The sequence below is a fragment of the Podarcis gaigeae genome (assembly GCF_964106915.1).
Source record: "Podarcis gaigeae genome assembly, chromosome: 1".
NCBI classification, from domain to species: Eukaryota; Metazoa; Chordata; class Lepidosauria; order Squamata; family Lacertidae; genus Podarcis; species Podarcis gaigeae.
In genome coordinates this window covers 71,414,556-71,440,944 of record NC_139678.1, presented here as the reverse complement: position 1 = coordinate 71,440,944, position 26,389 = coordinate 71,414,556, and the positions used below count along the sequence as shown (strand labels likewise).

The following is a 26,389-nucleotide window of genomic DNA, read 5'->3' as shown; positions in this document are numbered from 1 at the left end:
TGTTCTCATCTTGAAGCAAAGTTCTTAACCCAAGGTACTATTTCGGGGTTAGCAGAGTTACAGATAGGTAGCCATGTTGGTCTGCCATAGTCAAAACAAAAAAAATTCCTTCCAGTAGCACCTTAAAGACCAACTAAGTTAGTTCTTGGTATGAGCTTTCGTGTGCATGCACACTTCTTCAGATACGTGTGGGGTTAGCAGAGTCTAACCTGAAGTGTCTGTAACCCGAGGTACCACTGTAATGTGGTATCTGGGACTCAAAAAGGTCACTATGCAATAGTCTATGAGGACCTGGACTCCCTCTGCACATGCAGAAAGCTGCCCGCCCCTGTTCCAGACGTGGGGGGGGGGCACACACTCCTCAAACTGCAGCTGGGACCCTGGCAGGGGCCATTACACTAATGCCTGTCCCAATCCTGGGCCAGGGAGGACTGGGCTTGTCACCATTTTGTTTTTCTTACAATGCCCTGGACACTGTCATTTCCTCTCCATTATGGATGCTACCATGCATAGTCTCATCAACATTCATATTTAATAAAAGCTGCAGCACAAACCCCACTGCTGCCAGCTAAGGCCAGCAAAAGGAATGGGTTAGGGGCTTATCGTGTGGTGGAGGGGGCAGTATGTTTCTAGGCCCCATCATTCTCATTACATCATTCTCTAATTATGAAAAATCAAGCGATGCTAAATTGTTTTGCCTACAATACATCCATCCTTAATAGGGTTATGGGAGGCAGAGGTTGTTTCCTCATCAACAGATCAGCCCCAGCCAGTGTGGAAATGGCCAGGGATAGCGAGAGTTGTAAGGTAACAACATGTGGAAAGTCACAGATTACCCATTCCTGTCCAACAGTAAATTGTGGGTCACACATGTTCTGCTTAAATAATTTTTAAAAAATTCACACATTTCTTTATATTTCGTCTGATCTCATAGCATTAATGTTGCACATTTGTTTTGCAACAGTAGTGGGGACAGGGCACTGATTTCTCTTTTTTGTACTCTAAAAGCATCATGCTCATTGCTGGCACTACGTAAGTAAATAATTTTTCTCTCTCTCTATATATATTTACTTTCATTCACACACACACACAAATGAAAGTAAATTTGTTAAAGCAGTTGGTCGTCACCACCTTTACGATATGACAAAGGAGTTTGATTTGGGGGTTCTGCATTCACACTGTGCAACGTTCAACAGCAGTGCTATTTGAAGCTGCTTGGAGTCGTTTGAATGTAGTGTTATGGGAACTGGACAAATGGCAATTCATTTTCCTTCTTATCCAAGTGATGGACTCATTGGCAAAGGCATCAGGATTTCCTGCCGATAAGCACAAATACAAAAGGCATTGGTGTTTAGAGCTGGAAGTGATGGATACTGCGGTGCCAAGTGGCATTCTTTTGTGTCTGCTTTACTTTCTTTCTTGTCAAAGCAGTGACAGAGTGACTGCCTTGTTACTAAAAGCCCATTGTGTAAGGGCAAGGCTCTAGCTCACCCTTACAATCTTCCTGGGGCAAAGGAGAAGAAAGCAGCATGTTTTTTTAGAAAAGGGGATAGTATTTCACAGTATTGTGTTTTGCCTGACGCAGCTTTGCTGTGCTACCTCTTTTGTATTTTACATTTCACATCTATTTTTCATTTCCTCTCCTGACAAATTCAGGTTCTGAAGCAATCCCTTTGCATACCTAGAAGACATACAAAGCTGAAAATCTGTGAAGCTTCTCATTAAAAACATTCCTCTTAAGAATTTCCATGGAGGTGTGACTGGCAATAGCATGAGATCCATAAAGGGGAGTATCTGCCTAAGCATTTACATGGGGGACACATTGCTTGATATCCATTTGACCTCTTTAATCCACATTCTCTCACCCCCCCCCCCTTTGCTGTAACACCAAACAAAATGCACTTTTCACTGCCATTAGCCAGAATCAAAAGGGTGTGTGTGGCTGGGTGGGTGGGTGGCTGACAGCAGCAAGATGGAGGGTGGTTCAGCCAGGCAGCAGAGGAGCCCTACTTTACCCTTCATAAAGGGGGGCTTTGTCCTACCTGCAGGAGGGGGGAAGGTCACAGTGCATGCCCCATTGTCCTGTACCCCCCCCACACCTCTGCAGGCTTGGCAATGGCTACATGGGTTGCTGTTGGCTGTTCCCTGGGGTGAGAGCCAAGGGGTGTGGCAGCATCATGGCTCAGGAAAGGGAGAGTGCCCTCGTCACTCCTCCCAGGCCCAGCCAATGAACCAAGAGGGGTCGTTCCACACCAAATCACCTGATGCCATGTGCTCTCACAACTCAGATTTTCTTCACACAAAAAAAATTTATGTGTAGATACCTATGAGATAACTTCAAATGAATTTTTGGTCCAAAATTGGGTGGAGGAGAATTTTTTAAATTTTTTTAATTTTCGTGCCATTTAGGAGAATGCAATTTCTGCGTCAGTTTAGAAAAAACCTCCCGTTTCACTTATTTTTCAACCAATTGGGCTTATTTTGGTATCAAAATAAAGCTAATTGTGGTCTCTTTTAAAATAAGGTATAAAAATGGTATTAAGTGCCACAGAAAAGAGTCACCAACCATTCAAAGTGAATTTTTGTCATTTTATTCCCGGTAGGTTCGATAAGCCATAGCACGCAAACCACAACTAACACATGTATCATACTTGTTTTTTAGAATAGTGCAGGCACAATTTCCAGGGTCTGGGCATGTGCAGAAGCGATTTCTGGTGCCACGGACATGCACAGATGTGATTTCTGGCGCAACACTGCGCCAGCCCAGCCCATGGAGGGTCTCCGTGGGAGTGATCCGGCCCATGCCTGGTAAGCCTTGCCGACCCCTGCCATTAACCCTAGAAATTAATAAATGATAGGGTTTGGATTAGCTGGGAGTACTGAAGGGAAGGCTGCTGGCCCATGGAAAAATACAGGCTAAGCTTCCTTTCCAAGCCAGGGCCTCACATGGAATAGAGGCATTAACATGACGAAAGGTGTTGATGGCCCATCCAAGAGAAATATTGGGCCTAGGCAGACAGAATGTTGCCAGGGTAACTGGGTATGAGGCAACAGGAAAGTTTTTAGCAAGGTGTGCTGGGAAGAAGACTGGGAGAAAAAAAAAATGAGATCCATCTTGGACAGGTTGGCTGAAGGCTGGCTGTGAGAGATACCTTTGCCTCCAGTGCTGTACTGCTGTGGGGAACAAGCCGTTCTTGGAATGACCATGCTGTAAGCTCTGGGCTCCTTCCATGCAGACTGAAGGTGTAAATATGTGGGGGTTTTTTTAAAAAAAAACTACAACGGTCTCTGCCATGTCTTCTATTCTCCAAAGCAGCACAGACCCCAGGTGTGCACCTGGAACCCCCTGTAATCTTGCTACCACTTGGCAGAGAGTGGGGGTGGCGCCCAACTTTTGTACCAGTACCTTTATCTGTCACTGTGTTGCAAGTGTGTGTGGGGAATAAAGAGCCTTCTTTAAGTTTGGACACAGTCCGCAGCTGCTATCTTGGTCATTGCAGCTACAGCTTGCTTTGCTTTACCTTTCTTGCTATCTCAGACCACTTAGCCAGCAAACGGGGCATCAACTTCCAGTTGAGCCCTCAGATTCCTCTGATGAGGTGTTGTGGAAGACCAGCAAGAAGCACCCCACCAAGGAGCATCATCAGAAGCATCACTGGAAGTTGGGCAGTGATTATGATTCATGTGAGTCCAGCTCTTCAGTTACTGATAGTGAAGCATCCCTTGGTGACTACTGGCTGACTGCTGCCAGGGTGATGTGCCTGCCAGGGTGGAGTTGGTGCTAGTGCATCTGTGCTCACAAGGAAAGCCAAGGGACAAGGGTTGGGAGCGGAGGGTTCTTCAAGTGAGGACCCATAGTAATCTAATTATATGGATTAGGAGGACCCTCCTGGGCTTCATCTTACCAGCAAAGCAAGGCATTGGATTGGATTCTTAACCCCTGCCATGAAATTGGGTACCCCATTAAAGGGGTCCAAAGGGGGTGTTTCTGTCCAGATAGGGGCTGCCCGGCAATGAAATGTGGCACTCCTGGAGGCTTCACCCCAATTTGATGTACGTCATTGAGCAATCCTTATCCAAGGATGAACCCCAGCAGTAATCAGGCAGCTGCTGGGTTGGTTGATTCAGGATACACATGAATCTTCCAAAGTTTACCTATGCCAAAACCTACTGACATTTGTGGTCAATAAAGTTGTAGTAGCCTATTTAAAAGCAGAGACATCACCTTGCCAACAAAGGTCCATATAGTTAAAGCTATGGTTTTCCCAGTAGTGATGTATGGAAGTAAGAGCTGGACCATAAAGAAGGCTGATCGCCGAAGAATTGATGCTTTTGAATTATGGTGCTGGAGGAGACTCTTGAGAGTCCCAGGGACTGCAAGAAGATCAAACCTATCCATTCTTAAGGAAATCAGCCCTGAGTGCTCACTGGAAGGACAGATCCTGAAGCTGAGGCTCCAATACTTTGGCCACCTCATGAGAAGAGAAGACTCCCTGGAAAATACCCTGAAGTCAGGAAAGATGGAGGGCACAAGGAGAAGGGGACGACAGAGGACGAGATGGCTGGACAGTGTTCTCGAAGCTACCAGCATGAGTTTGACTAAACTGCGGGAGGCAGTGGAAGACAGAAGTGCCTGGCGTGCTCTGGTCCATGGGGTCACGAAGAGTCGGACACGACTAAACAACAACAAAAAATTTAATCCCAATATGTTGTTCCGTGTTTATTACCTCTTCCCATGTCCCCACCACTGGCAATCGCAGGCTCACTGTGCCTGGGCCCGCAACTGCAACACTTCAGGCATCTGACCACGTCCAGACTGCCACCTAGCTAGCATTAATTGCACCCCATGTTCCACATCAAATCAACATAGAGTTGTTTCATGCACATGCATGAAATGAAGAAACAAGCTTGTGACAAGAGCTAATCAAGCTGCAGTCGTCAATGTGAAGTAGACACAAGTCCAAATAGTTACATATATTTTTGCAAGACTATGAAGCTTTTGCAAACTGATGGTCTGCATGTTTTAGAATGTTTCCCCAAACTGAATTTCCAGTGTTCCCCAAATGTGTTCTATTTTTAAAAGTGTTCATTGGGCCAGGAGTAATTTTTCAAGTTCTCTATCCCTACACACACCATTTCCTAACTGTTTCTAATCTTCCATCCCTTCATATGTTGGTCTCTGCTTTTCATTAGCAGGTGAAGGTGGCATGAATAAGCTTGATGATGCTCCTTTGCCTTGATGCCTTCTGGGTCACATGCAGTTTTAATTAAAGAAGGGGCTCTTTGGGGTGAGTTGAGTTTCAGGGTCAAAAATGTTCTGTTTAAAAGTTTGCATTGAGACAATGAGTAAAGCTAATATTATAATGTATGACATCTATATTGTTTAAACAGTCAAGCTCATGTTACTGGTGGCTAATCTAAATCCTAGAACGGAACGTAAGAAAGCAAATGTGTTACATTATGTGATTTACGTGTAGGGTTCCTGTTGATGAAAAGAGGAAACCGAAATGGATACTGAGCCCTTAACCCCAAGGCAAACTTTGCCAGCTGTCACCTAATTCCATAAAGAATCTACAAACAGGGGCAATTCTCGAGGAGTCTTGCTGCTGGTAGTCATTGATAGTTTCTCTCCACTCTTTAATCGAGTTGAATTAAAAGCACAAGAGTGTCATGTTCTGTGTATTTTTAAAGGAAAGGGGGCAGATTTTATTATTTATTAAGCCCTTTGATTTTTGTAATTCATTATCCCAACATACCCTAGGTTATTTGGCCAGATTAGTAATTGAGACGTGCAACAGGAACTTGAATTTGCCATCAGAACTGATCTTGCAGTCTTTCAAAATGAGCAAAATATGGCATAGTTCAATACCGCTAGCTTTGATAGATCATGATGCAGATGCTGTTGAAGGTTAGATCACTATAAACTAAGATATAATGAATCACTGTGAGGCTGAAGCACTATGCCTCCATAAAAGTCTTAATCTTCCAAAGTGTGCTGCATATAAGGTGGCTTAAAACAGAGTGTTGTCAAGTCCACTTGAATGTATTTATTTATTTCCAATAATTTATCACCTACTTCTCTGTATAAAGCAAATTGGTTGCCCGTTTCCAAACCTTTTCCAACTCTATAGCATCTTTTCTGAGGTGAAGAGAACAGAACTGCATACAGTATATAGATTTATATACCATAGATTTATAGAATGACATTACGATACTGGCAGTTTTACTTTCAATTCCTTTCTTAATGATCCCCAGCATAGAATGTTCCTTCACAGTCACCGCACACTGTGTCGACATGTCTGGATAGGCTTGCTTAAACAAAATTTTTTAAAGTAGGTCTGAAAAGAGTACAGTGAAGGTGCCTGCCTGGTATCAATAGGCAAGGAGTTCCAAAGTGTAGCTGATGCCACACTAAAGAGCAATTTCCAACAAACGTGGAGCAAACATTAAGTACCACCCGTTACTATCTCTGTCTACTCCTATGTTAGAAAAGTGTTGGTGTATCCAAGTAACTGCATTTTCTAGATGGCCCTTCCCTCCCCCACCCTCAATATACATATAAACATGCATTTCACATTGAATATTAGCAGTTATAGTTGTTTGGCCATCAATATTTTTGTAAGAATGAGATTGGTGAGGAAGGTGCCAGTGGTTTGAATAGCCACAATATGGGCAATGGAGCTGAATTGTCTCCTTTCTCCCAAGGTCTTATTGGTAGCAAATGCTTGGTGGTGATTGTTTAACAATGAGGCTGAGTTCTCTTTGTGAATGAGTGACTGCTGTCTACTTCACATAATCAGGATGTCTGTAATCAGGACACCTGCGTTCCTGGGACGTTGCCCAGGGAACCAATTTACCCTAATGACAGTGGAAGATACGGACTACTGCACAGATGCTGGCTTCATCAGAACAATGGTGCATTAGCAAAAATAAATAAATAAATAAACCACACACACCCTTAACAGTTGTGCATTGGATTATAGCCAGTGGGTTAAGTGGTGTTTAATCAGGTGCTAAATAGATAATAATGTAATAATACTTTTCATTACATCATGCTAATAGTTTCTTACTTGTAATCCCAAAGTGCTTAAAAAATTCCTAAACCCCATCTCACTCCTATAAAGGCAGGGTGGAGGGAGGTATCAGCCAGAGGGAAAAGATACAGCAAGGAAGTGAAGTAACTCATGCAGAGTTATTCACTGAAAATATATTTGACTTGATGAAATTGGGATGAGCAGGAAGTATAATTTTATGTAGCCCAACGTCTAGAGAATTAGGCTGTACTAGCACAGCACAGGTGAGACATATAGGTTTTAAAGCCTATGGGTATTTATTTATTTGTTTATAAAAATATTTGTGACCCACCTTTCCTTGCACAGTTTACAAGGAAAGAAAACAACAGAAATAATAAAATGCAATGGAACTCTATGAAACGTAACATGCATAACCCAACATAATGCAAATAAGATGAGAGATGGAAGTGGGCTGTGCAGCTGGCAGTGAAATCCCTTTGAAGCAATACAAGAAAATGGTAAACTATCATGAGCATATTTATTTATTTTGGTTACATTTGACCAGTTGGAACTGAAAAAAACTATTTGCCTACTTCAGTATGTCTCCACACCCCAAAACACAGTCATACAGCTTTTACATTCGGTTACAGACTGCAACATGAGAGCAAGTCTTCTCTGCTACGAAAATCAAGTATCATGTTTGACCTCTGCCTCCTAGGGGCACCACTTCATAAAATGTCAGCATTTTTAAAATGCCAGAACTGTGTATACTGCTCTTGTACTCTTTTTCATAGAATCAGATTTGGGAGAAATTCTAGTCAAAGTCAGAATCATCTACCTACCAAACCTTCCCAGATCAATCTACACCTGTGGTGGATTCTGAGAAACTGGGGTTCCTTGGTACTATATGAAGGGTTCCTCAATGAGAAGTTCTCTTTATAGAAGCCAGTCTTCTCCAGGGCTTATCCAAATGACAACTTTCTCACTGCTCCTGAATTCTGCACCCAAAGGTGTGTGTGTGTGTTGTAGAATGTTTACGTAGTAGGGTGGCTAACCTTTTTTGGTTAAAGGACTGTAATGAGGGCTGGCGACTTCTTCAAGGGCCACATGGCAATGGTGGGCAACAACAAAGTGGCCAATTCATGCATATGTGCAGACGGGACGGTGGACTGTTATCTGCAACACAGCATTTTCTAGAATGTATTAAGAGAGAGGAAACAGGAAGGAGTGTTGGCCTCTTCAAGACTTTCTAACAATTGTCTATTCCAGCAAATATCACAGATAAGAAGAGAAACTCGATTCTGAAGGAGGGTGGCAGGCTACTAAAATGGTGCAGGCCATGGGTTTGCTACTCCTGATGTAGGGAAACAGTGATACCAAATAAGCCTGTGACCAGTGCTGTCTGTGAACTGATATTTAAGCTCCAAAATCTCTATACAACTCATTTAAATGTCTGCTGTCCCACCACTAGCAGATGAAATGGGCGGATTGTTAGTATTTTATGTATCCAATGGTTCCTTGGGCATGGTGCCAGAGCAGCAGTGGTGAAGTCTTTGGTTTTTAATGTATACATATCTTGACATTCTAAAGATATGAGTTGCTACACATCAGAATAATATAAAATTTAATGCTACGCATCAGATTAACAGAAGTATTTAGCATAATGATATGCATCCTTTAGAAGTCTATACTTAAGGTCAGAGGCCAGTATTCCAGAAAATATCTATAGTGGCAAAGGAGGTATGTGGTCACAAGTTGTGTTGGGAACATGAGAGAGAAAGTTGTGGAAGGGATGATTAAGTATCCAAGTTATCTGAGATGAGTAGAGCTTACTCTTGGCAGGCAAGAGGAATATGAAGCCAATCCTTTCCCAATCCCATTAGACCCCACCCTGCCACAAAGAAACATTTAGGGCAGGCAGATGTTTCCCCTACTGGCACTCAGAAATAAATGTTTAAATAAAAGTAAAATGTCAACCTTGGAAACACCTCCACTCAAACAGTTCGTTAGCAGAAATGGTGAAGAACAATTTTAAATACTGGTGTTTGCCTATCTTCTCATTAACTACCATGAAAACATCAAAACCTGAGGAAGATAAAAGCCACCTGCCTTAAAGTCCAAAGTTTGTTTCTATAGCTTTCAAGTACAAGGTAACATTTTGTTGTCCATTGCTCCCCAGATTTCCAGTTAACATAATACACTTCAGTTGGAAATATCAAGCTTGCACATTGGAATAAATTTCCTCTTGTTAAGGGCTTGTCAAATTGTTTAAAATGTATAATGGAAAGGCAAAATGTCCACACAAGAGAGTTTTAATTCGGCCTCCATTTTCTTGACTTTAACAATAAATTGCAGAGTCAAAGCCTTTAAAGCTTCCATAGTAACAAAGCAAACCTAATTTGTATGGATCACTTTCTGGGATGGAAACCTACCACATACTAACTCACAAATAAAACAAAGTATTAAGCTGACAATATATTTTGAATGCATTCTGCAATAATGTATGAAAAAGTAATTGTAGAATTGACATGTGCACATATAGGAACAGTTTGTGCAATAAAATGTTTCAATTCCAGAACAATAATCTATTTCATGTTTGTAAATTATTAAACATGGGGGGGGGGGGGAATCCTATTCTGCTGAGAATTGTTTGAAGAGTAGTAACACTAGTGTATAAACTGTAGCTACATCAGCTCCTGCTTTACTGGTGGTGGTGATGCTATGGATCAGATGTGTATTACGGTGGAAATAACCGTGTGTCATATATGCATTAATGACAGAGCCCTCAAATGTACAAGCTTTTGGGGTATACATTTATGCAGGGCAGCATTTCACTGTGATGATAAAGTATCCAAATATATGTATATTCTAGGATAATTAAGCTTGCCACTCTATATGACTGTTGGTGAGCACAGCAAACCTCTGCTCTCAAATGCCTCCATTTTGAAACGTTTTGGCTCCTGAACGCCGAAAACCCAGAAGTAAATGCTCCAGTTTTTGAATGTTTTTCGGAAGCTGAACATCCAATGTGGCTTCCGCTTGAGTGCAGGAAGCTCCTGCAACCAATTGGAAGCCGCGCCTTAGTTGTTGAACATTTTTGAAGCCGAACGGGCTTCTGGAACAGATTACGTTCGAGAACCGAGGTTTGACTGTACCTGTTTTGTTAAGATGCTTACCCTAATTGGTTTGCTTAATGTGAATGCTCATAGAAAATGATGTCCTTGCTGACAGATGTTCACAATAACCTAGACCCACATGGCTACCCCCTCTGGCTCCCTTTAAACATCCAGGAAGATAAAAGAGGGTGTTATACATATGATCTGTTTCTTTAAGAGCAGGCCTAGATTGTAACAGCAGTACCCTTTTCCTCTTTGAATAGGTGTGGTTTCTCCCTTAAGCCAACTGGAACTGGTTACAGTCAGTAAACCTGCATAGGAAGGCCAAGCTGGCTAGCTTTCTTTCTCTCTCTGTGTTTGTTGTTTATTAATAAAAAGGGTTTTTTTCTTCTTGCGCTTAGGACTGGCATTGTGCTGTCACAGAATTAAGGTTGGTGTGAGCATGTCTGACATTCTACAATTTTGATAGAATTTGACGGTTTTACTTTTCTGTTTGTAAGTGGCAATGGATGCTATCCATCTAGATTTAAGCACTTCACACTGGTGATAATGGAGGAAAATATGTTTAAATCCAACTGTTATCCCTAAGTTAATACAGTGATGATTTCACTGAGGTGTACAACTGGGTAATGGCAAATGGTTTTCTCACTGCTGGGGTCTGGGATTTGAAGCAGAAACTGGTACCTGTGCATCAGTGGCTCTGCAAAGCAAATCTTTCTTATTTAGAATCTGAAGCATTAGTGTTTTTGGATCTTTTGAAGAAATAAAACTGAGGTCTTGACAACTGTCTTGATCTCAAGCTGAGCATACAATGAGTATCATGGAGTTCAGAAGCTCAGTGCATTCAAGTGTAGCGCCTTAATGCTCTCAGCCCTTTCACTCATACACAGACACAAGTATGTGTGTGTTTTTAAACTCTGTTGGTAATAAGAGCAAAAAACAACAACAACCCACAGCCCTCTAGATATTCTATTCTTAATGCAATTAAGTGGGACATTGTTCCAAAATGAGACTCTGGAAATAGTAAGAGATAACTATGCATTATTTGTTTTATATTTTTGTAACAATTGACTTTAGGGTATGAATTGTCATAGTATCTATCTTTAGTCCTTAATAAACAGACCTCATAGATCTAGAGAGAATGATACATATAGTATACAGTAAACTGACCTACAGTACAACTCCAAAAGAGACCAGCTCCTGATCGATTGCTAAAGGCTCCAACAATTTTTACTTTTTGCAGATGTTTAAGCTGTACTACAAAGCTGATTAAAAGATACTATCATTTTTGAAATTTGCAGGGATATTTCTATTGTGCTGGGTCCCAACAGATTAGTATCCAGATCCTACTGGGTGGATACTTGCTAGTGTCTGATTGTCTACTAAGTTTCCAGATTGCTGGAACCCGTGATGCTAAAATATATAAAAAATTAACCAGTAACATTTGTGGGGTTTCATTTTTAGAAGTTAAGGAAACCAAAATACCACCTTGATTTTCCATGCAGCACCCTATAATTCATTGCTCCCACTATTCTACACATGAACCATATAACTCATCACAAATGATCATGGGCAACATCATCAAACACACACATGTGCAAACATGTTCATCATCATCTACATTTATCTCTGTTTTAGAAATCTGAGTGCTGCCTGACATATATGACAAAGAATCACAAAGATGGAAGGGATCTCAAAGGTTATGTTGCCCAATTGACTTCTTAAAAGGGTGACAGGCACATTCAACTGAGCACATCCACCAGTGCAGTTAAACCCACAGGAAGGATGTGCAGGGATGCAGCATCACTATGTCTACTGCAGTCCACCTGGCTAATAATTCCACATGCAGCTGACTGTCTAAAAGCCATCACTGGGCAGCACTGAAAGGCCAAAGTGAGAAAGGAACCAGAGAGCGCATGAATTTGAGAAAAGGAGCTTCTCTAAAGTATATTGTATCATTGGTTTTGGCTAGTTATTACATGGAAAACCTTACTGACTGTTTTACAGGCAGATAGAAACGTAGGAGCCATTCACAGAAACCAAGTTTGCAGAAGGAGGGAAGAAACCCTTCTTACAGAATAAGAAATGAATGGTTATGGGAGGAAAAATAGCACCAAAGTTAGACGTATTTGTTACACAGAAGGGAACTTGCAGCTAGTAGTTGCAGCGGAGGAAATTTTGGTTGAAAAGATTGACATTTTAATAAACTGATCTTAATTAATAGCACTTTGAAATTCTGAGTTGTGCACTGCCTATCTCAAAACACTAGAACCAGTGGCTTTTAAAATAATTTGCTGCTTGTGGGTGATCTCTTTTTGAAACAAACCCGGACCCTCCAGTCACAATTTATTTTTTATTTCAAAAATGATTTTTACGAGCAAATTTTGCTTTGGTTCAAGAGAATTATAAATCATTATTACACAGCCAGACACTTCAAACATTTTGTAAGAGCTTTGTGCCCAATGAGGCATCAAAGGCAATACTGAAATTCATGATTACAGTGTGAGTGTATGTCCATTCATTAATATATTACAGTTCAGGACTCTCTATATTAATAGGAGATCTTGGATTTGTTGTGGGTTTCTCCATTAGAGAAAGGTATCTCTTGCTCCCCTACAATGCAAAGAGACTACTGTAAAGGAAATTATAGGCTCTCACTAGCATAAAATGTGCTTAAAAATCTACTAAATGCAAGAAGGGCACAGCAGATGTGACTTTAGCTATGTCTTAAATTCTATTCCCTCATCTCCTTTTTAAAAACAACAATTAATAGCAGTCACCAGGGGCACCAATCAGGATCAGGACTGTGCTGCAGGGGACTAAACCCTCCTCTGCTCTGCCATTTTGCTCCCTCAGCTGCTTGTTGCTACAATTAGGATGCTTGAGGTACGAGATCTTTATGAATTCCAATAAAAGTTTACATGATCCACACCACTCATACCAATGCGTGCATTGGAACTTGGTTATCCCCCAGCTTTTACACCTCCCACATCTTCTAATGCAGTTCTAGGTTCAAAAGTATTGAAATAATATCAACATCTTATTTTGAGAGAAAACATAGATTTTTAAATGATGTGTTTAAACTGCAAATTTTCATGCAGATGTTTTTGTAGAAAAAGGTTCACAGATTAATGAGGAAGCAGCTGTAACAGATTTAAGGATGAACACATGCAAAAGTGGCACAGAATGGAAAAAGACATGGATCATTTTTTTCCTATCCTGGGTAAGTAGTTGCTGGAGCGACTCAGTGGGTTGAGAAGAGCACAGCTTCCTGGCAGGTGAGTCTGTGGAAGGAGGGTTGAAGGCAGCAAAAGCAACTCACTGCTTGGAAGCCAGCAAAGCAGATCCACCCCACCCAAGGACCTGCTTCTCAGCTGAAGAGGAGATCTTCAACTGCAAAACTTTGTGATAAAAATGTGCATTGTTTTCTTGTCATTATGAACATTTTACTGGACCAACATTTTAAGTATTTTTATTTTTTTCTGGTTTTAAATTGATTTTATTCGTTGTATCTTGTCAAGTCATTTTGAGACTTTTGTGTAAAGCAGCTGATAAATGTAATAAATAGAGCTGGCATCCCGTCTGCCTCGCGAGACGGTGGAAGAGTGTCCCTTTGGGGGTGAAGTCAAACTGCTGCAAGGTTACAGCACCTCCTGTGACTGTAGAGACTGATATGGGAAAGACATATTTTGTTGCAGCTGGGGCAGATGAAAACATCTGGTTGTGCTGTTCCAGATGAACCATGGCATCTCCATGTAATAAATAAATAGATAATATTTGGGTAGTAGGGAAGGTCACCTAGAAATAGCTACTACAAGAAGCTGTGTTGTTTCTGTCTAAGAAGACACCCCTCTCCACAAAAAACAGTAAAGTCCCATTCTGGTAGTGGGAGTCCTTGTGCTGTCTTCTGCCCTAGGCCCTGATTCTACTGCATATATGGTTCAAGATTGCAGTATCTGAAGAACTGCCTCTATCTATATGAACCTATCCAGACCCTGAGATCACCCTGAGACCCTTCTTTGTGTGCTTCCTCCATGAAAGATCTGGAGGGCGGCAACATGAGAATGGGCCTTTTCTGCAGTGGCTCCCCATTTGTGGAATGGTCTCCCAGGGAGATTCGGCTGGCACCTTCATTATACAACATTAGGCGCCAGGTGAAAACATTCCTCTTTAACCAGGCTTTAGGCTGATTGACATCCAATGCCCTTTTAACGTGTTGTGGAAGCAGGGATTGTTGAGCTGTCTCTGTTTTTATTTTTATGATGTGTTTTGTATTTGTTATATTGTAATTTTATGTTGTGAACCAACCTGAGATCTCCGGGTATAGGGCAGTATACAAACGTAATTTAAAAATTAAATATATAAATAAAGAAGAATAGTGTCATGCTTTCAGAGCTTGATTTTATGGTTATGCCTCTCAGGAAGAGAGGTGCAGTGCTCCCATACACCTTGTATGCCTATCCCAGTGCAAGGTACCAGGATTAACCCCCCCAGCACATTAGCGGCGGTATTTTTTTAAAAAAAATGCCTCTGCTATGCATGACACATTGTGTGTATGTATGTGTATATATATTCCCCGCATATATAGTGTTTATTAACTACATTTCTTTCCAGTGCAACAGAATAGTAGATGTTCTTTGTTTGTTGTGCTCTCTTTTTGTTCATGCTTAAATCAATAAAATATTTAGCTGCAATCAAAATGTTTATTATAGGCAAACACCAAAGAATTCAGTAAAAAAAACACACCAATATAAGAAAACAAAAGCGGAGGAACACAAAGCAGCCCCCTACAGTGAGCAAATCTTACTCCCAGGTGCCTTCTTGACGCTAACCATAAAAGCTACGGAAATATTCATTATAAACTAGCAGATCTGTCAAGATCAAGCCAGGATTCCTGGAGTGAACAGCACAAAAGGCAAAATGAAAAGATATCTTTTTCTCTTTTTATATAGTTCTGGATATGCATATGGATAGCCTGCATTGCATAAAAATTCAGGCTTTTGTGACTGTGCGGTTGCGGCTGTGTTTGAGCTAGGTGTAGATATGTGTTTCTAATAACAATATTCAAAAAAGCACATTGAATTATGGATATCAAAATAACTCCTCTCCCCTACAATGGAGTTGACATTAGGGAGAATTTGGGTCAGTCCACCTGGGTTAATAATGCTGCTCTGACACAAAGACTTAAATGTATACTGTTAACACTAAGTGTTGCACTTATGTCTAGTCCACATGCAGGCTCAGTTGGCTATTCTCTCACCATTTTTAACCTGCTGGGGGGGAGAACCACTCCTTTTAAGATCAGTTTGTTTATGTGAACGAACGTCCTATACATCTTCACTATAGTTGTATCAAACAGTTTTGCAAGTTCACCTTTTCATGCAGTGACCAGTTAAAAATGAGGGTTGAGCTGAAAAGAAGAGCAGGGCTCGGTTGGTTTTTGCCAAGTTCTCGCACCGCTTATAAAATTTCCCCTTCTGGTGAAAGAAATCCTCCCTGTTTGTCATCCTCTGCTGCGATGGAACTGCCACAAGGAAAGAGAAGCAGAGTCCACCTTGTCAAGGCCGCTGGGCTGACACTCCTTGTCATCGCAATGTACAGTGATGTACCTCAGGTTAAGAACTTAATTCGTTCTGGAGGTCTGTTCTTAACCTGAAACTGTTCTTAACCTGAAGCACCACTTTAGGTAATGGGGCCTCCCACTGCCGCCACACAATTTCTGTTCTCATCCTGAAGCAAGTTATTAACCTGAGGTACTATTTCTGGGTTAGCGGAGTCTGTAACCTGAAGTACCACTGTACAAAATAAGGAGTTATTAATACCTGACTGCACTGGGAAGTTTTATTATATATCTGACTCTGTTTTATATATTTCAGCATAAATAACATCAATTCATATGTATTTTAATTATTGATATTGCCTATTTTGTAATAAATTGCAAAAGTTATACTGTTTGTATTAAAAAGAATGTTTTTTTGGATCATCATAACATGTTCTGAGATGAATTGGTATTGGATTGTTCAGTGTAATGATGCATTTTTGCTGTTGTACTGCTACTGCATTACAAAATGTTTTGGGCATATTTATGTACAAAAGCAGCATACATATTGATATAATATAAACAACAACAAGAAGAACTTTTTTTTATTACAATTAATTCCAGTGCTTCTGAACACTGCCCACTCATCTGATGAGACTCTCCACACCTCATGAAAGAGGTGATTTTTTTAGGCCTCCTTGTGAAAGTTGATAAAGATCTTTGGTGACATCTGGAAAGGGAATGACACTTATACCCTAATAACTAATGTTACAAGGTGGCTGAGGGGCATAGGGATATTATCTCCTTCAACTTCAAAAATTCACCACGCTGTTCTCTGATCCTTTTTAAGCAGTCTCCACAGTCAGCATGCATCCTGGATTTTCCATGAGACTGTGGAGAGCAGCAAGAGTGTTGCTCTTTAAACAATTGCAAGGAATAACATCCACACCTCTCTACAACTTGCTCCTGGAAATTTAAGTAAAATCTCTGTCACCTTTCTCTTACTTTGGGGTGGTGGTGGTGGTGGGGAGAATTTCTTTTCACCTATTTCTCTGTCAATAGCTAGAAAAATGGACAAATTATCACAGCAACTTTACTAATCTTAGTTGGATAGGCGCCACTGGGTTTTCAGTTTCTGATTAACTTTCCTTTCAAATATTGGAACAAAAATTGAAATTACTGGAACAATGCCTAGGATATGGGACAATTACAAATGAGATGTCTATGTGCCACCATCAGGTCACAACCAAATGCATGTGCCAAAAATCCTGAATGCTGCTCATCATGGAACATTTTAAATTCCAGAATAGTATACCTGATAGTCAGTAAACAGAAATGTTACTCCCTAAAGATAACCATATATATATATATATATATATATATATATATATATATATATGCATATTTAATATTAATCAATATCTGAGGGGGGAGGGAAATACTTAAGAACATGAAATACAAATCACCATCAAAAGAACTGTAGCATCAGTACACTGAACACGAAAACTAGTTCTGTGATATCAATTCACAAAATGAATAAGATGAGCCAAAGACTCAGGAGGAAGCCAATCAATTTGCCAATTTCATGTACAACCTTTTCCAGGTGTATGCCAGCTTAAATATATATCATACCATGTTCATGTGTAGAAGCATATTTTCCTCAACTCATACATTTCTTTTCACATATATCCATAAACTGCTAATCTGGTCGTGTTTGGACATACTGCTGGTTATTTGATGCATGGAATTAGTTTTCCTGGGTCATTTGTACTTTCCAGGTTCCATTGGCTTAAGTGCTCACCTTCGCCCTTACATTAATTTCTAATCTTCTTCCCTGTTCACCAACTCTTGTTCAGCCTACTTGACCATGAGAGTTATTAGGACATTTCTAAGCAAATTCAACTGACTGAATTCTGCTAAATTCTGCTTGTTGATCAGACTCTTTATCACAGGGAACCTGTGTCCCTTCACATGTTATTGAACTGTAACTCAAATCAGTCCAAGCCAGCATGGCCAGTGGTCAGGGATAATGGAAGCTGTGGTCTAAAAACAGGCTCCCCACCCGTTTTACAATAAATACCCCAGGAAGAATGCTTCTCCCAAGCGGTAACGGGAGTGGATTTTCATAAAGTCTCGTTTAGAAAAACCTGTCATTGTTTCATTATCATCTATGACTGGGGCTGTTGTATCTCTCAGTGGGGTCTGCCATGTTAACGATATAACTGTGTATTCCTCAGCAGGAGGCCACACCTCATGGAGACAGATTAAAACGAAGAGCTTCTTAGATGACATTACAATGAAGCAGTTTCTACCACTATTTTGGTGAATTTCATTGTAGTTTACAAGCCAGAATTTCAAAACTAACTTACAAAGCCCTTAAATTAGTAAGCAGCATTAAGGGCATGCTATTCTTAACTGGTTTTCGTTAGTAAGAAATAAGAAACTGCCAGGTTAATAAGAAATATATAATCAGTTAAGTCGTATCTTCTCTCAGATGCATGTACTGTATGTGACAGTTTGCATACATCACGGAGAGTGATAGTTCCTATATATCAGGCTTACTTATGTGTGGCTTACCAAGCCCACCATCTAGGAAGCCCATCAGAGGCTTGATAAATCTGTTGGCTTTGCTGCTTGCCTGTGACTGTAAAACAGTGATGGGTATCAGGTACAATATATGGCTGGTGGGATGCATGCTACATTGGGTAGAATTCAACAACATGCTATTACAAGTATTCCATCCACACAAGCTTTCCAGCTTGCCACTTGAAATGACCCCCCTCCCCTCCCCTGCATGTTCTTCTGGGAGTTCTCCCTACCCCCCACCAGATCCAAGGCCCATGAGCGGCAGACTATATGGGGCAGAACCCCATTGTGCAAACAGGGCTTCCACTACTGTAATGGGGCTCCTTAAGTGAATCCCACCTTTGATTCTTGGTAGGCCACAAGTTGTATGGTACTTGGTAGTGCATGTTATAGTTTAGACCAGGGATAGGGAACTCCTGTGAAGCTAATCCCAGTGGGGCTCACTGTCACTACCAATCCACTGATAGGTGCTCACAGTAAGCTCTAACTGTTTCTTTGAAGCAGCATCCTTACTTGCCCCACACCTGACATCACCTATGACTTCAGTGAGCATGGTTGGGTTTTGTGGTTCAAACCTGGCCCTGTGTAAGGCCTAATTAGGTTCATGAGTCAGAAGTTTCTCAAGCCTGCTGTAGACTCTCACTGGATGTTTCAGATGAAATCAGCACAGGACACTGGTAAAGCATTTTGCTCTCCAGTGAGGTTAGGGTATTCTATTTGGAGCTACCTCATTTAATCCTCACAACCACTTCATGGAAAAGCAACTACAAGATGAAACAAATTTGCCTTTAGGTTCTGAACAATGACTTAGGTTTCTCTGCAAAGGCAACTCTCTTTAAGTCTAGATAAGCTTACTGACAGTACTGAGTGCATTAGTAGCATGTGGAACAGCAGTATTCAGGTTTATTGTCACAATTAAAGCACACAGACAGCATCTGTGAAAATGTGACTGAATCAAGTAAGGTGCAGAATTGAAGTGAACCGTTATGCTAGCAACAAGAGATCAGTGATCATTTACAAAACAAAAACAGGATAAACAGTATGGACACTGATAGCCATTCACAAGCACTCTAGTTACAAATAGGAGTGTCCCTGTTTACACTGTTGCTGTCTCTATGGCTGAATGTACAGTAGATGGAATACTCCTGGGTATGTTGGCACAATGTCTGGGACAGTTTGCAAATTTTCTTCTGCTGTGAATCTTGTCACCTTGCTTGACAAGATCTTCTTGCATTCTCATAATCTAACATAAATGCTCTTTGAGTGGTTTCTGCATCTGAGTAAATGTGCCTCAAGCAGAATGTAAGTCAAGACTCAGGGGCTGGGGGGTGGGAATGAAAGCTGCAGCAACTCTGTGCAACTTTTCTGTACAATATTTTGGCATAGCTGTCAACGTTTCCCCTTTTTTAAAGGGAAATTCCCTTATTCCGAATAGGATTCCTTGCAAGAAAAGGGAATAATTGACAGCTATGTAATTTTGGTGGAAGGTGATTCTATGAATTAACAAAAAACCCCAAAACAAACATCAAATGTATTATTTCTGTGACAGCAAATCTGTTGAAATGATTTCAGATGAGAGATGGTGTTGTCCATCTTGTACAGGGCAAATTAAAAGAGGCTTTATGTGAGGTCCTTGAATGAGGAAAATGCTTGACTTCCTAAGCCTAGAATCTGAATTTTATAGAAATAAAAATTTAAATCCAGTTTGCCAGCTGGGTCTTTCTGAGTGCAGATAAAAGAAGCAAAGGGGCTGGATGGGTCAAGAAAGGGTCTTTACCATAGAAAAGAGACCCTGTCCTTGTAGAACTAGTGAAACTTCCAAATCTTCTCTGAAATCTAAGGAACCTACAAACAGCAAGTGCTTACTGCCTATGGACTCTATGAGGTGGTTTGCATATAGAGAAGTTTGCAGCTACTGCATTTCCCCCCCACCCACCGTTTCTGTTGCTGCTGCAAGCTAAGCCCTGGTTTGGCTGTGTTTCATCTATACCCAGGCTCATGGCTTCAATCCTCCTGACAATCCTTCAGCTATAATCCCAAGAACAAACCTTGGTTACAGTGTGTGTGTGTGTGTTTGGAGTCAGACAAATCACAAGCCTGTGTTCAGACAACACACCACACCATGGCTTAGATCGCAGTAGCAACAGGACCAGAGAAAGAATAATACAGCTACAATCTCCTCTTCAGAAACCCACACACTTGTGTGTTCACACTCAGTCATAGCATGGCTTAGTATTACGTGTCTTGATGGCTATGTGCTACATTGAGGAATGGAGGCAGCATGGCTCTGAATACCAGTTGCTTGTGCACAACAATGAAGGGGAGTGTTACTTTTATGACTTGTTTGTGGGATTCCTCGAGGCATTTAGATGACCACTGTGGGAAGTGGGATGTTGGACTAGGTGGCCTTTGGCTCTTCTGTCTGTTCCTACTCACATTTTGTGTTTCCCTCTTCCATAGGACTCACTGCCACTTGAGGAGGGAGTGGCAGAGGCACTCAAAGCAGCAAGTAAAGAATATGGCACTATTTCAGGGGCCAGGTTTGTCCCATTGCACAGTCAGCTGCCAGTTTCTACCCCCATTGAACATCATTCAGATAAAACATTTTCTTTAAAAGACAGAAATGAGCTTCTTGCTGTCTTCCTCCTCCCCTCTTTTAAGTGACACAGACCTTAACTTTTCCCCATTGGATTAAGTTAAATTACTTTTCCATTGATACTCACAGAATGAGGATAGAGGTTCTTCTGTTTAGTAAGTACAAGTAAGTAAGTACAAGATTTCAAAGTTCCAGAGCTATGCAAGTGAGCACTTGCATTGAAATGATCCATTCATAATAACAGGGAAGGAATATGTATTTTCCCCCTCCCGTATGTCAACAATTGTGTGTACTTTTCAAGAGACTCAGAAAAAAGGCGGGGGGGGGGGAGAAAACTAGTGGACAGATTATTTGTTGGCTTAGTAGATTAGAATCGAGAGCTTCTGTAAATTAAAAACAAAAGCAGCTTTGGAATGTACTTTACTGTTTCTGGAAACAAAGATCATTCTTCTCTTCTTTAGAATAATCAAAAATAAGAGTGTTTTTAGTCCCAATGCTTAGATATATACTGCTCTGCACAATCTCTTCTATGAGCTGTCAGAAATCACTATTTTTCATTTTTCTAGGAAATATTTATTTAGGTTTTGGTTGATTTGTGGTTCTTCTGGAAATTGTTTATGTTAACAAGGAAACTATCTCATTACAATCTTTTAAAAATGGTGCTTAATGTGAAAGTGAATGCATAACCCTGTAAACATTGTACAATAGCACCCATGTGGTTGTTGTTTTTTAATGGTTTGCTTACAGGTCTAACTTCATTAAAGTTTATGTTCTAATTATGCAAGATTTTCCTTGTAATTTATTACAAAAAGTGTGAACGCATTCTTAAGAGGTAACGTCTGTTCTTTTGAACTGATTAAACCCCTTGGGCTATAATACATCCCATTAAGCTGCTGACATAAAAAAGAGAGGATAATCTTTAGTAAAGAGTGGATTCAGGAAACAGTGCACTGTTGATAAGACAGTTGTAGGGCAAAAGTGAAGGTGCATGACTGCGGGATACCTGATGACAGTCCTGATTATGTCACAATATGTTTTTCAATTCCTTCTTTTACACAATTAAAAAAAATGTACAACTTATCATGGCTCTCACACAAGAATGTAGCTTGTATGTAACTCGACTAGTGTGCTACAAATAATGGGTTGGGAACTACTGGTGCAGGGTTAATTTTGTCATTACAGTTTTAAGTAGTGGGATTACATACCAATTCAGACTACAGCATAGACATTTCTCTCACGTCCCTAGAATTTAATTTGATTGTAACAAAACAAACCTACCTTAATCATTTCTTTCTTCCATCTGCTTGACCCTTATCATGGTGAGTGGTGAAGACAGCACAGAACCACGGATGAGAGATTGGATATCATGAGATTTTCCCAGGGGTGGAATCTGTAAAAATGATGAAAACCGTGTAGCCACAGAATTGACTTTCTGATAACCATTCCCCCCCCCCCATAAATTAAGCTAAGAAAATCTTGTTGACTCTAAGGTTTTGATTTTTTAAAAGTGCTTTGCCAAAACCTGTATTCCACTTTATTGAAAGTTTCCTTCTCCCATGTAAGAGGCCTTTGATTTTCTACATCATTCATAGGAACTTAAAGTTTTATTGCTGTAAGGAGATTGAGGGAACGGTATGTATTTTTGTTTCTGTTAAACCTTTCTCCAGCTCTCTGTAGTCTCTTTGGCTGTCTACACTCCCTGATCTGAAATGCTCAATGCGGAGAGTTACTTCATGTCATCTTTCCCTAGGCTGTAATTGAAGTGTAGGGCACTGGCAAGGCTGGCTATCAAGGGCCTATGATTGGTGCGCTTGCTGGTTGGGTTTTAAGGGAAGTCCTTTCTTTTTAAAAAAGGTAAAAGAAAACACTTTCTGCAAGGATTACTTTAAAAGCAAAAAAAAAAAGGGGGGGGGATGAAATGATAATGATGATGATTTGCTGTTATGCACATGGTGGGTAGCACTCCCCGCTTCCAGGAAAACCCACTCACAAACCTGGGGTTTCCAGAAAGTGTGGATGCCTGGGAAGGCGAACAAAAGCAGACCGCTGGTAAAATAATTTGTAGAACAAACACAAGCACTTCTCAGTCACCTCAAAAATGAGGTAAATGCAGCATAAATCATGTATTCCCACCTGTGAGAATTCTACTGGTATTTTCTCTCCCCTTTGGTAGTTTTTGAATGTGATTCTTTTGCTTATTAATTGACAGATAAAAGTAAAAAAGAAAACAACCCACAAACTTTTCAACAATTTTTTTTAATGCACTCAACTGTATACTCAAGTTTCAACTCTAAGTAAAGCAATTGTGAAAGGTTGCATCAAAGTTTTAAATCCCAAAAACAATTTAATCCAGGCTATGACTCCCTGGAAAAGACCCTGATGTTGGGAAAGATTGAGGGCACAAGGAGAAGGGGACGACAGAGGACGAGATGGTTGGATAGTGTTCTCGAAGCTACCAGCATGAGTTTGACCAAACTGCGGGAGGCAGTGGAAGACAGGAGTGCCTGGTGTGCTCTGGTCCATGGCGTCACGAAGAGTCGGACACGACTAAATGACTAAACAACAACAAATGACATTAAATCCTTTCCCCATAGTTGGATTAACAGCTGAACAATAGGCTAGGATCAAACAAGAAACCTATTGCTCCTGTTAAAATGTTTATATGAAGAAAAGCTATGCCTGTTGAACATCTGCCCGTTACACTGCTGTATACGAGCCTTACCAGAGCTATAAAAAGTTGGTCCATCCACTGCTCACTATTTGCTTTCCTTCTATGATGTCCCATTATATGTAACTGCATTTTCTACCTGCTAATGCAGCATGTAATGCTGGTCTTGTCCATGCTGTTGGATAACTATTTGGTAACAGCTGTAGTAACAGTGGGAGAAACTGACCGTGCTTTATTCTTGCCAGCAAATTTCAAATAATGGTTGTGGTTCTTTGAAAAAGTGGCCCTTAAATGGGAGCTGAATCAAATTTATCCACTATCCTTAGTCTCTACACGTACAAACTATTTAAATGCCTTTAAATATCAGAACAGGCACTGTCTCTGTTGCATTTTCAGTGCCTACTAAGACTTTCCTCTTTCAACAAGTCTTTTAAGTTGCGCTCTTTTCCAGCCTGCATCTGCAATAGAATTGTTTTTAATGTTTTAATAAAGTTTTATCAGAAATTGCTTACCGTCCCTGGCTCTTTTGGGCTGAAGGGCAGGATAAAAATTAAATAAAATTGCAGAGGTTCTTAATCTTTTTACTTTCAAGGCCTGCTTGAGAGGTGGCCTAAACAATACTTAGGCCCACCAGTCACAAAAAGGTGGAGCAAAGACAGCTTGTCACAAAATGGTGGCAGTCATCAGCATTTTAATGGTTATCAGAAGAAAGTGGTGTCAGTTAATCTTTGGAAATGGCTAAATTCTTTACTACAGCATATTTCTTGTAGCAAGGAGTTCTGCATCTCAGCTCTCCTCACACTAAGTACAGTGGTAGTGAAGGGACAGGATATACCCAAATCCTGTTTGAAATCACCCCAGGCCTCAAAACTGTCCAAAACTCCTTTTGTCTTCTAAAAATCCAAAACAGCTTTTCTCTGCTCTATCACAAGATGCTGTGCATAGGCAAAATGAATAGACTCTGTCAGAGCAGGCCTGAGACTGACTTTTATCTCACTCTAGTTGCAACATCTTTGGACATGCTGAACTACTCTCATTCCCCCTTTCCTGGGAAGGGTGCCAAGAGTCCAAAATAGTCCCAAGACAGCTTTCTGTACATGCTCAGGAACCTCAACATGGGGCAGGACTCTGGAAAAGGAGGAGAAAGGAGGAGGGATCTGGAAGGGGTATATATGCTTGTGCACATGATTGTGAACTCGTGCATGCTTTTTGTGACTTATCACACTTGCTCCTTCTACCAGTTCATGGATGGTAGAAATAAAACCTTTTTCTCCGAAACTATTCCTTGAGTGTCTGTTGACTCCCACTTCCCTTTCCCAGGCGCAATATTTTTTCCCACCCGAGGGCAAAGCCTCATAAGGATACAGTAGTATTTAATTCGTTTCGGAGGTCCGTTCTTAACCTGAAACTGTTCTTAACCTGAAGCACCACTTTAGCTAATGGGGCCTCCTGCTGCCACCGCACCGCCACCACACGATTTCTGTTCTCACCCTGAAGCAAAGTTCTTAACCTGAAGCACTGTTTCTGGGTTAGCGGAGTCTGTAACCTGAAGCGTATGTAACCTGAGGTACCACTGTACAGGCATTTGCTCTGGAGGTATTGTGATTCAGCCTCCCCATTTTAGGCAGAATTTGCTGATCTAGAGGCTCTAATTGGAAAATACTTTTTCTTTTAATATTTTTCACTTCCCACCCCCACATGCCATTCAAAGTATTTTTACCCATGTCCTGTAATTTCTGATCCCATTCTCCCGTCACACTCATATTGTAATTTATTCCCCACTGACCAGCCCACCCCCCCCCAAAAAAATTCAGGTTTTCTTTTCATTCCTCCTTTCTGGTCCTTTTACAACCACTTCTTCCTATTTTAAGAACTTTTCTCTCTTACCCCCTTCCTTACCATTACCAGTTTATTAAGCAAGTTAGTAAATACTGACCTTTTCTTGCTTGTTCTAATTTCCTTCAGTGCATCCTCTGGTCCTTTCTCTTCAGAGGAAGGAGACATTCTCTTCCCCCACCCCTTTTACTCAGCTCACAAACCGTTGCAGGTGCTGCTGTTGATCCAGCCAAAAGCCTATGTCATAGCTAGGAGGTGGGGCACTGAGGAGGCAATGGTCAGGGTATGGCCCCCAGGTCCCCCTAAAAGTGCCCCATGATCCAAGGGCCACCGATTGAGAAGCACTGCACGCAGTGCCAGATTTACGTATAAGCTAAACAAGCAATAGTTTAGGGCCCCACTATCTTGCCCCCCCAATAAAGAAAAAAACCCATGGATGTACATTTCCAAAATATAAGATAAAAAAAAACCTACATACAGCAACCGTGTTTTGTGTGGTGTAAGTAAGTAATGGGCCCCGCCTGCTAGCCTGCTCCCTAAAATATCACTGGTTAGATACCTATTAGGTCCATAAATAACCATATAGCATATATTCAACACAAAAAACAGCAACGATTTGTTGCTGAAAAAGGACAGCTGGACATATAAAGGGCCCCATTACCTTCAGTAGCTTAGGGCCTCATCAAACCTAAATCCGGCCCTGTCAGCTCTGTGGCATACACAAATCCTTGCTAGAAATATTGAACACCCTCCTGTTAACACACACTCTTTCTGCACAATAAACTCTGCAGATTCAATTCCCAACCCCTTTGTAAAATCATATCTCATCAGGATAGCACCGTTGTTCCCTTGGGGGGCTCCAAAAGACTGCTTGCTCAAAAAAGTGGGGAAGGATCAGTAACAGGCATCTGATTGGCTCAGATGAAAATGCATACACCTGATGGTCAGACAAGCAGATAATTCAGAAGGGCAGCCAAAATCCTAAATTACTTAATTGGCTCATAAGGAGGACTTCTATTGGCTAGTGGTACTGAT

At 40.9% G+C, this 26,389-nt stretch overlaps 1 long non-coding RNA gene across 8 annotated transcripts in view; it reads right to left on the bottom strand.

Moving 5' to 3' along the window:
- The window catches only part of LOC310833723, a 117,670-nt gene extending 91,951 nt beyond the window's left edge, over positions 1-25,719 (bottom strand). For 7 of the 8 annotated variants that reach the window (XR_014558895.1, XR_014558896.1, XR_014558897.1 and 4 more), the window contains exons 1-2: positions 25,455-25,719; positions 22,129-22,240 (exon numbers count right to left, since the gene is read on the bottom strand). This is a non-coding gene — a long non-coding RNA (uncharacterized lncRNA). Of the gene's footprint in view, positions 1-3,110; positions 3,791-22,128; positions 22,241-25,454 lie in introns of those variants that run through there. The other variant, XR_014558902.1, reaches the window with a different exon arrangement.
- Positions 25,720-26,389: the final 670 nt, after the last annotated feature.